The sequence below is a fragment of the Prinia subflava genome, chromosome 11 (genome assembly GCF_021018805.1).
Source record: "Prinia subflava isolate CZ2003 ecotype Zambia chromosome 11, Cam_Psub_1.2, whole genome shotgun sequence".
Taxonomy (NCBI): domain Eukaryota; kingdom Metazoa; phylum Chordata; class Aves; order Passeriformes; family Cisticolidae; genus Prinia; species Prinia subflava.
In genome coordinates, this window is record NC_086257.1 from 14,826,527 (window position 1) to 14,836,369 (window position 9,843).

Here is a 9,843-nt window from a genome sequence, read left to right on the forward strand (position 1 = left end):
GCTCTCCAAGAACTGCCCCAGCCTGGCTCCAATCTCGGCAGGAGCACTCCTCCCAAAACTGCTGCGAGGTGACTCCCTCCCATGGACAGACACTCCTCCCAAAACTGCTGCTGTGGGTCACTCTTCCATGGGGTGCAGTCCTCCAAGGACAGGCTGCTCCAGCCTGGGAGCAGGGACCTCTCTGTCCACTGGGTCTCCCAATGGATCACAGCCTCCTCCAGCACCCACTGGCTCTGGCACGGGCACCTCCCCTACGGGCTGAGAGTGGATCTCTGCATCCCTGTGGATCCTCAGAGGCTGTGGGTGGATCTCTGCATCCCTGTGGATCCCCAGGGGCTGTGGGTGGATCTCTGCATCCCTGTGGATCCCCATGCCCTGCAGGGGCTCAGCTTCTCCACCACGGTCTCACCACGGCTGCAGAGGAGTCTTGGCTCCAGCACCTGGAGCACCTCCTGCCCTCCTTCTGCACTGACCTTGGTGTCTCCATGTTGTTTCTCCATGTTTTTTCCTCACCTCCTCCTCTTCTCTGACTGAAGAAAAATTGTGCCTGCCCCCCTTTGTCTCGATCCTCCTCCCAAATCTGTTATCCCAGAGGCATTACCACCATCTCCAACTGGCCCAGCCTTGGCCAGCAGCAGGTCCATCTCCAGAGCCACCAGGGGCTGGCTCTGCTGGGCATGGTGGAAGCCTCCAGCAGCTCCCCACAAAAGCCACCTCTGTGCCCTCCATCACCACCAAAACCCAGGCTATGCAAAACCAACACAGCTGGGTTGAATTTCCCTCCTGCTCTTTGACACTTCATGCCAGCAACAACAGAGCCATTGCACCTCTCAGATAAGGGGGCAAAAAAAATTTCTAAGGGGGAAACATTACCCTCCTGGACTATTCAACAGGGCTGAAATGCAAGGCCCAGCTCCCCCATGCAACAGCAGAAAAGGAAAACACGATGAGCCTGGAGAAAAGCATTTCTATCTCTCCATGGCCTGGGGTCAGGGAGTCTGTGTGTGTGAAATCTCCCAAGGAGACAGAGTTAAACAGGCTCACAAAATTCCACATAGCAACATGAGAGAGGACAAGGAAGGAGAAGAAAGGTAAATGCACTGAGGCTGCAGCTATTTTTTCAAGAGGATGGATATGGGGGAAATCCCATGGCAGTCCACAGGGATGTTATTCCAGTGGAGTCTGAGCTCTGTCCTTCAGTCACCCAAGCTCAAATGCAACCAGCACAATTTGCTAGAGCAACACATTTTGGGATCCAGCAGCACATCTGTGCTCATTCAGAGAGGCTGGGTGCCCTCAAGACCTCCACAGCCTGCCAGCTGGGCAGCAGCATCCTCCTCCCACTACCCAGATCCCTTCTTAAAAACAAGGGCTGGGAATATCTGTGCTTGAAGGAAGAGGGCCTGTTTCTCAACAGAACAAATCCAATTATTTGTATTAGAGTGAATTTGCAGGGCTCTTACTGACAAATTAAGCATTTTTTTACACATCTCAAAGCTTTGACTCAACAGATTGCTAATAAATTTATGTAGGTGGGGCCCTGGATGTTACTATGGTGGGAGGGAGGTGAGATTTTACTTTTTGCAACAGGACTAACCTGAGAAAAATTGTCGAGGAATTTGGACTCCTTACACTGCCATTTACTAGGCTTCTTTAAGTCTCTAAGGTTGAAGATTCTAAACCAGTCTCTAGTTTAGGATAGAAATATGAGTTTCTGGCTAATATACATGAAATCTGTATGCAGGCATCAATCATCAAATGCAGTGCATGAAAAATTGTAGTGCCTCCCCGATAATCAGGCATTAGAGAACTTATAAATGGCTGTCCCCTGAACTGAGTGCATTAGCAGAGGCTTCTGAAATCTGTGCCTCTGCTCCTCCAGCCACATTTAGAACAGCCTCTCCCCATCTCACACCACAGCAATGCATCTTAATATCTCTAAAGTGCTTAGAGATGCTGAGATGAAAGATAACAAATGAGTGCAAAGTATGGATTAATTCCCTGAGCTCAACAGTCAGTAGAGCTGATGGGGCTAAAAGTAACACATATCCATCACAAAAAAATGGGGTTCTGAGCCTATCTGAAATAGTAACTACTTAAGGAACAGTCCCCTTGGAACAAGTAATTTAGGAGCTGGTTGGTTGGGCACGTGGAGCCCCAGCAGGCAGGAAACAGAGAAATGCAATACACTACATGAAAAATAGTTGCTTTTCCAGAAGGTCTTCAACCTGTTCCTATAGAATTTGGTGGTGGGATTAGAACTCATTTCAGTCAGAGCTGTTCACGTTTTAGCAACCACCACATAAAGAACATGACCAAACATAATTTAGAAAGCTATTTCCATTTCTGTTTGTTTTTATAAATTATTAAAAATCCAGTTTAAATAGTGCAAAGAAAACTTTAAATTGAGCAAGATAAGTTTTGGCATCCTTCCAAGTAGAAGGCAAACCCCAAAATGTTACTCCAAATCCAACAGATGGGAGTTATTTTTCACTCTTTAAAATTTCATTCCTTTGCACTGAGATTAACTGTAATTAGCTCTTTATTTACATCTAAAACAAAAAGTAAAATGATAAGGAAAGGCAGCTATAACTACAACTCACAGGCAGAAAAAGGCCAAAAGAAAAAACCAACAACAATTCCCTCTGAGAAGAAAACGTCTTTCTTGCCAGGCAGAGTAATTGTTACAGATACACAGTTAAACAACTCCACGACATCCTGTCAGCACTAAGGATAAACATTTAAGTCACAGTATTGCAATTTTACACAGAAATCGATCAAATATCTAAGAATTTTCCTCAGAATACTGGAAAAAAGCTCACATCCCTTTAAATAAACAGCATCAGGCCTACGAGAGACAAGATACTGCACTACACTTTTATTTCAGTAACACGAGCTATTAAACAAAACTGTAAGGAAAACAAACAAACAGCAAACCCAGCTTTTCCAGATAAGAGATGTATTAAAAGAGAGATGTATTAAAACTTACTCTTTTTTTTTTACTCTTTTTTTAAAGCCCTTTTCTGATTCCGATAAGACCCTGGCTCAGGAAGGCTGAGGAGGCTTCCCCAGTGTTTTGTGTGAGTGATTCCCGCTGTATCTCCGCGCTCAGCCCAGCGGAGCTGCCCGGGAGCTGCGGGGAGCGCGGCTCCATCCTCGGAGCGCGGCTGCACCCGGGAGCCGGCGCTGCAAGGGTTAAAGGGCCGAGCGAGCCCAGCCCGGCCCCAGCAGGCTGCCAGCAATGAAAAAGGAGGAGTGAGGGGGTTTGGTGCTCCTGAACCAGCTGGAAGCTCTGTCCCCGCAGCTCAGGGCTCCCAGCACGGCGATGGGGACCGTGCGCTGCCCAGGGGATGGGGATGCTCTGCGGGCACCCAGAGCTGCGGCTCTCGGTGGCCCTGCCCGGGTGGCATCTCCGAGCTGAGGCTCTCTGGCACCTTCCCAGAGCTCCCAGGAGAAGGAGCCACCTACCACTTCCCCGGCTGAGCCCAGGATTCATGGAAATCTCTCATTGCCTGCTGCAAACAGAGCGTTTAACAGCCTCTTTTTGTTAACACATGTAAATGTAAAAAGACTCCATGAGAATCGGTGTAACTTCTTCATCTAAATATCAAGTCGACACATAACAAGACAGAGTAGAGGGAGGGAGAGAAGAGGGAGGGAGATCCAAACACCAGGGACCTTGAATCCTCTCACTGCAAAAGTTATGGACTGAAATAATTCTCATTTACTCATATGAGAAAGTGAAGCTCTCACTCTCTCACGCTCTCTCCTTCTCTTTCCCTAACGCTCTCAGATACTTCTATCTTTAGCCAATTATCCTTGCCGTAATTTTCTTTAAATTGTAATTGGATAATCATCCAGACTCAGGGGAAACCTGTGTCAGAGGAATTCCTGGAGATATATTCCCATTTAATGAAACTAAGAGTAGTTAAATTAACAAAGGACTGACTAAAGACATGATTCTTGACTTGTAGTGAAGACACTGTTTTACAAGCAACTATTTTTAGAGACCCCTATAACAAAATACATGCAGTTATACACTCATTTTCTGCATTTTTTCTGTATTTTGTTTTCTGCAAAATCAGACCCTGAATTTATGAATATCACGTTCTGTGCATGTGTCTTATTGGGACCTCTGAGGCTGAACACAGTAAACACACTGGCCAAGATGGAAATTCCCTAGAGCTTAGGCACCATTTGAGGTAATTTCCCCAAACCAGTTCCCTTCCTGCACTCTGAGCTCATCTGGCTCTGTCGTGTGTGAAAGCCCCACACGGGCCAGCGCTAGCGTCAGATTAACCCTCTGCCTGGCAAAAGCACTGGCGTGGGGAGGAGAAATCCTAAAATACCTCCCCAGAGAAGAAGCTGCTCTACTCCAGTTCAGCAGTGAATCTCAGCTGCACGTTTTGCTGATGGAGGAGCAGAACAAAGCAGCTTCGAACCGTGGATGGCAGAGCCCCACCTGCCCAGGGCCCCGGGGCTCACGCAGGGTGTGGGGCAGGGTGAGCTCAAGCACGGCACACCTGGCAGGCAGCTCTGCCTCCTCCTGCCTTCACACCTGCCCCGCTTTGCCCCGGCAGAAAAGGCAGAGATGCTCCAGCTCCCACCTGCCAGGCACAGAGAATCCAGGCTCTGCTCGTGGGGGCACTGAAATCCATGAGCTGTGTCAAGAGAAAGAGAGGGGAGGAAGGAGGAGAGCAGAGCTGCACTGTAGAACGTTTTAGTTCCCAGATAATGTGGCGCTGTTCACAGATTTCAGCTTATATAGGCTTTTCCCTATTTCTATTTTTATTCCCAAAGCAGTCCCCGTTACTGGATGATAAAAAAATACATGAATGCATTCACATGCTGATATAATCTTCCTAAATGTCCACCTGGGTAATGCAACCTGTTCTCTGACAGCCAGGCTGGGGCACCTCCTTCCCACACCACCAGTCACAGGGGCTTTGTGGCAAGTTTTGTGCAAGTCAGAGTCTTGCTGAAATGGGAGGACGCTTGACAAGAGAGGGGACCCAGGACAGATGGGGAAAGAAATATGAATCATGAGCCTGCCAAAATAACCAACAGAGAAACCCAAACCTAAGTGAGAAGAAGGAATAAAATCTCAAATTTTGGCCTCTATTCTGAAGGAGTATAATTCTTCCTCCCTAGAGCTGGCATCTGATTCATGCAGGTCTTGAAGGAATAAAGCTGGGACAAAATCTTTCTGCCTCATTCTTCCTGAATGCTTATTTTAGACCTTAAAATTACAGCTCTGAGGCCAGCAGGGAGGCATTTTCCACACCTCCAAGTATCCAGGCACCATCCAGCCTGCTGCCACACCACTCTCCCTCCCCTCCTAAGTCTCTGTTATCTGTGTGTGCTTTGGGTAGCACTGCCTGACCCTGGGGATGAGGCTGCTGGAGCCAGAACAGGGCAGTGCTCATGCTCAAATGCAGAATACCTGCACAGACCAACAGAGTCTGGAAAGGGAGAGCCCACAAGTGTTCATACACAAGCTTTTCTTCCACACCCTGGAGGGATCAGAGGACCTTCTGGATTCTGGGGAGGCATGGACAGACATCAGCAAGCATCACATCATAGGCAGAGACTTTGAACTCAAGCTACGACCAGAGACATGGAGAGCAGTCCCAGGGCTGTGTGGGGGCAGCCCTGCCCTCTGCCTTGCACAGAGTCATGGGGTTAGAAACACAACCTCTCACCCCACAGCCCCTTCCTTCAGCTCCATGGGGCAGCTCCCACCTTCCCAGGTTAACATTTCCCAGCCACTGCAGTGCCCTGAAGCTTCCACCACCCCAAGTCTTCACTCTCCATGTCCCTCATTCCCTACATCCTTAACTGCTCCTCCAGACAAGGTGTTCCCAGCAACGACACCATGCCTGCTTCCAGGGAAGAAGAATATCTGGGTGTTGGAGTTTAATCCTCTCCACTTGCCTTCTCCTGCTCACCACAGGCAGGCAATGGAGACAGAAAGCAGGACCCTTTCCAGCACCAAGCCTGCCCACCCAGAGCCTGTGGGCTGGAGTGATGCTCTCCATGAAAAAAAAGGAATGCCTTTCCTGCAAGGAATACAAGACAGCAAGTAAATCTTCCAGAGCTGCCAAAAGCAACCTGTTATAAATGACCCTCTAAGTTATGAGATATGGACTCTCCACAGTACAGTTAATAAATAACACCTCACAGTCCTTCTAGGTATGGAAGCGTATGTTGGGTGACAGTTCTGCTTGCCCGAGAGGGGCACAGTTAAAAATGGAATGTCAGGAATATTACACTTTTTAATTACAAAGGAGATAGGGTTTTTTAAAAATAAAAGGAGCTTTCTGCAATCTCCCAAATCCAGAAGTGAAAAGCCTTTCCTAGGACAAAAAACTGAATGCATGGAACAAAATGCATCATTTTATAAGATAAAAAAGACCTGTAAAGCAAACCAGAATTTTATCCAAGCATTATAACCAGCTATTCACAAAGCAGAGGTCAGGATGAAAAGAGAAGTGTGCATGTGAGAGGGCATTTACAATCCAGTTTACTGTTACATCCTAAGGCCCCAAGATCAGGATTCGGTTGTGCCAAGCACTGCACAGACACACTCCGAGAAACCAGCCCAGAGTGAGGAACAAGCACTGCCACTGTAACAGGGGAAAGCGACATTGGCACAGAAAAGGGACACCTGAAGCAGTGAAGCCCTGATGGTTTCCTTTTCCCCCTTCTTTCTCAGGAAACCATCCAGTTTCCCTTCAGATTACTCCCCCCCAAACTGCTTCACGTAAGGGGCAGCTGCCCCCAACACACACAGCAAAGGCCATCTTGCTGCCAGCATCTCATCGCTTCCAGTCGGTTTTCTTGGACACGTCTCTTCCACTTTATTTCCCTGCTGCAGCTCAAGCCTTCCTCTCCCCACTTCCACCTCAGAGACCCGTTTGACAGCCGAGAGCAGGTATCAGAGGCTCAAGGATTTGCAGTCCGGATGAAAATTAAAGTTGCCTTTCTCAGCGCGGGTAACGCTCCAGCCAGGAGTCCCCAGATCCCCACGGTCCGCGGGAGCGAATTTCAGCAAATCCCTCCGCATCTCGGGGACCGGGGGCACGGCCAGCCCGCCTGCAGGAGCGGCGGAGGCAAACCCGCGGTCCCGCACCTCTCCTGGGTGCCCGCACACCGAGGCATCGCCGAGGGACCCCGAGACCTGCGGGGGTCCCCGGCACCACCGCGCCCGGCCCCGCTCCGGCATCCCGGCCCCGCTCCGGCATCCCGGCCCCGCTCCGCTCCGCATCCCGGCCCCGCTCGGCTCCCGCATCCCGGCCCGCACGCTCGCTCTCCCCGTGCCCACCTGTCCCCCTCGCCCGTGGGCGCCTGGCGCTGCTGCTCGGCTCTCCCGAACGGTTCCTCTTTTCTCTTTCCTATCTCCCCGGTGCCAGCCGAGGAGCGGGGGCCGCTGCCGGCCGCGCACCGCCGCCGCCCGGCTCCCCCCGCGCCGGGGCTGGAATCCGCCTCCTCCGACACAAACTTTCCCTTCCCGTGCCGGGAAGTTCACGGCCGGGGCGGGGCGGGACGGGCTCCCTGTCCCTTGTCCCTGCCCCCGCCTACAGGAACGCGGGCATCCCCCGCGCACCCCCACGCAGCGCGGCTCACCTGAGGACGCGGGGAGCGCACAGCCGTGCCCGGCGCGCCGCGCTCTCCTCTCCTTCCTCCTCTTCTTCTTCCTCTTCTGCCTCCTCCTCTGCTTCCTCGCCGTGGTGCCCGATGCGCGCCCCCGGGCTCCGCTCCGCCCCGCCCGCCCCTCTCCCGCGGCCGCGCTCCGCAGGCGCTGGGGCGGGCCCGGCGGGGCCGCGGCCCCGGGGCGGCGGGGCCGGGGCGGGCACGGCTCCGTCCCCCCGCGGCTGCCGGGTCGGGCCGGCAGAGGCGGGGTGCGAGGCGGGGTGCGCGGGGCCACGGCTCCCTCTTCTGGCCGGAGCCGTCCTGCCGGCGGGAGCTGCCGGCGGCCGAGGCATGTCCGGAGCCCCGGGAGCCGGCACGGAGCCCTTGGAGACTTTCTGGGCACTTTGTGGGTGGAGCGGGCTGGCACACGCAGCCCTGCCGCTGCCGCAGCCCTCGAGTGCTCTGCGGGCCGCCTGCCCCTGGGAAAGTGAAGTTTCCAGCTCTCCTCTCTGGTGTGCTGGGATTCTTTCCCAGGAATTCCCTCCCAGGTCTCCCTGGACATTCTGATGCCACCTGGTCCCAGAGAAGTGGCACCGTTTTTGCTCTGTCGCTGGCACAGATACAGCCTTGATGAGGCTGAAATTGCTGATGGGTGAGGAGTGGGCACCTGAAATAGACTGCAAGGGCAGTGCCAGGCAGTCTGAGGAGTGGAATAAAAATCTGCAGAGATTTGGGCCAGCACCTGCTCCTGGAGAATGTGGCCAGTGATTTTAAGTGCAGCCCCTATTACAGGAGTGTCCTTGCCCAGGAAAGCTCGTTGTCCTCTCAGGTTGGCCTGGAGTCTCTTCCATCCTGGCAGTGAGTAACTTGCCCTTATTGGTACTTTTATCACATCTTGGCAGGCTGACAGCAGTGAAATGGCTGGACACAAAGCCTGTAGTGCTAAGGAAACTCCTGTCTGCTCAAAGTGCTGCAGCACTTCTTAGCACTGTTGGCTACAACACCTGGACTGAGTTCAACACCTCAGTCGTTATCCTCAGAAGGTGATTCCAGGATATCTAGGAGACCAAATTTCACTCCATCCCATGAAGCTCCTCTGCAACAAACCTGGGGTCCTGACACCATAGGCATTGATATCCACCGTGTCCCCATCCCACTGCAAGGCTGCAGGAGCACTGCTGCACACAGGGCTGCTCTGAAAGGGGTCCCTGCCCTCTGCAGCCCCACCAGCTCTCCAAGGTGGGGACACCTAAAGCTCCCCCCCCCCCATCCTGAGGAAGAGGAGCTGCATCCTGGCTGTGCCCCTAGCTGGGAAGGAGCTGTGGTGGGAAGCCAGTGCTGTTCCTGCAGCTCCAGAAGGAAAACTTTTCCTCCTGTACCTCTCTCTCCTTCCCTTCCCAGGGTTCTGGCACAGCAAAATTAGGCAGAAAGTTTCTTATCTCAGCAGCTTTTGTGTCCTGGTGGTGAATGCCCTTGAAAATCTGCCTACTTGGCTTGTGCTTAGAATCAGCTCTACTCAAGCCATCTCTAACCCAATTCCATCCAAATATTAAAGCAACTTGTTAAGGCAGAGCTCTGTGATGACTAATTTACCCCACTCTGAGGGCAGATTAGTGTGGTTTTTGTTCCATATGACCTGCACTGCTCCAGGATCCAATCTTGTCTGCAGCTACTTTAGGTATCTGTATAACTTGCCTGCAGTACTGCATATAGACAAAACTAGAATAGCAAGGGACATTTTATGAGCTGTATTTTCCAACATACTTACTGATAAATTTGTGCTTAAAATGGTCTGTTGAAATACAACAGTCTACTTTTCTCATAGAGGATGAAATAACAAAAGGGTTGCATATTTTAGTCATGATACTTAATCCAGCTGTGGGAGTAGCTCAGCTGGTGATTGTTACAAGAATTAAATAATATTAATAATAATAATGATGATTCCTTGTTCTATGTAATATCTGCCATCCATAGATTCAGATCTGGGACAGGACATGTCATTATTCTTGTTTGGGAGGATCCAGGCACTGTTGCAATACTGGTAATGCAGGTTAATAGTCACCGACACACACCCTGGGAAATTCAGACTGTTCTGAGCTCCAAGGCTGCCACTGCAAATTAGGGTGTTTAGGCCAGGGTCATTAATTTTCTCTAATCTTGATCAAAAGCCAGAATTCAACTTTAGACTTCATTGAAAGGCTCATAAAATAA

At 51.2% G+C, this 9,843-nt stretch overlaps 1 protein-coding gene across 4 annotated transcripts in view; it reads right to left on the reverse strand.

The window, feature by feature from the left end:
* Positions 1-7,875, reverse strand: part of LOC134555950 (interleukin-1 receptor accessory protein-like) — a 43,596-nt gene extending 35,721 nt beyond the window's left edge. For 2 of the 4 annotated variants that reach the window (XM_063408050.1, XM_063408054.1), the window contains exon 1: positions 7,627-7,875. The gene's annotated coding sequence lies outside the window, so the exon portion shown is untranslated. Of the gene's footprint in view, positions 1-7,324; positions 7,540-7,626 lie in introns of those variants that run through there. The other 2 variants (XM_063408052.1, XM_063408051.1) reach the window with 2 other exon arrangements.
* Between the last annotated feature and the right edge of the window lie 1,968 nt (positions 7,876-9,843).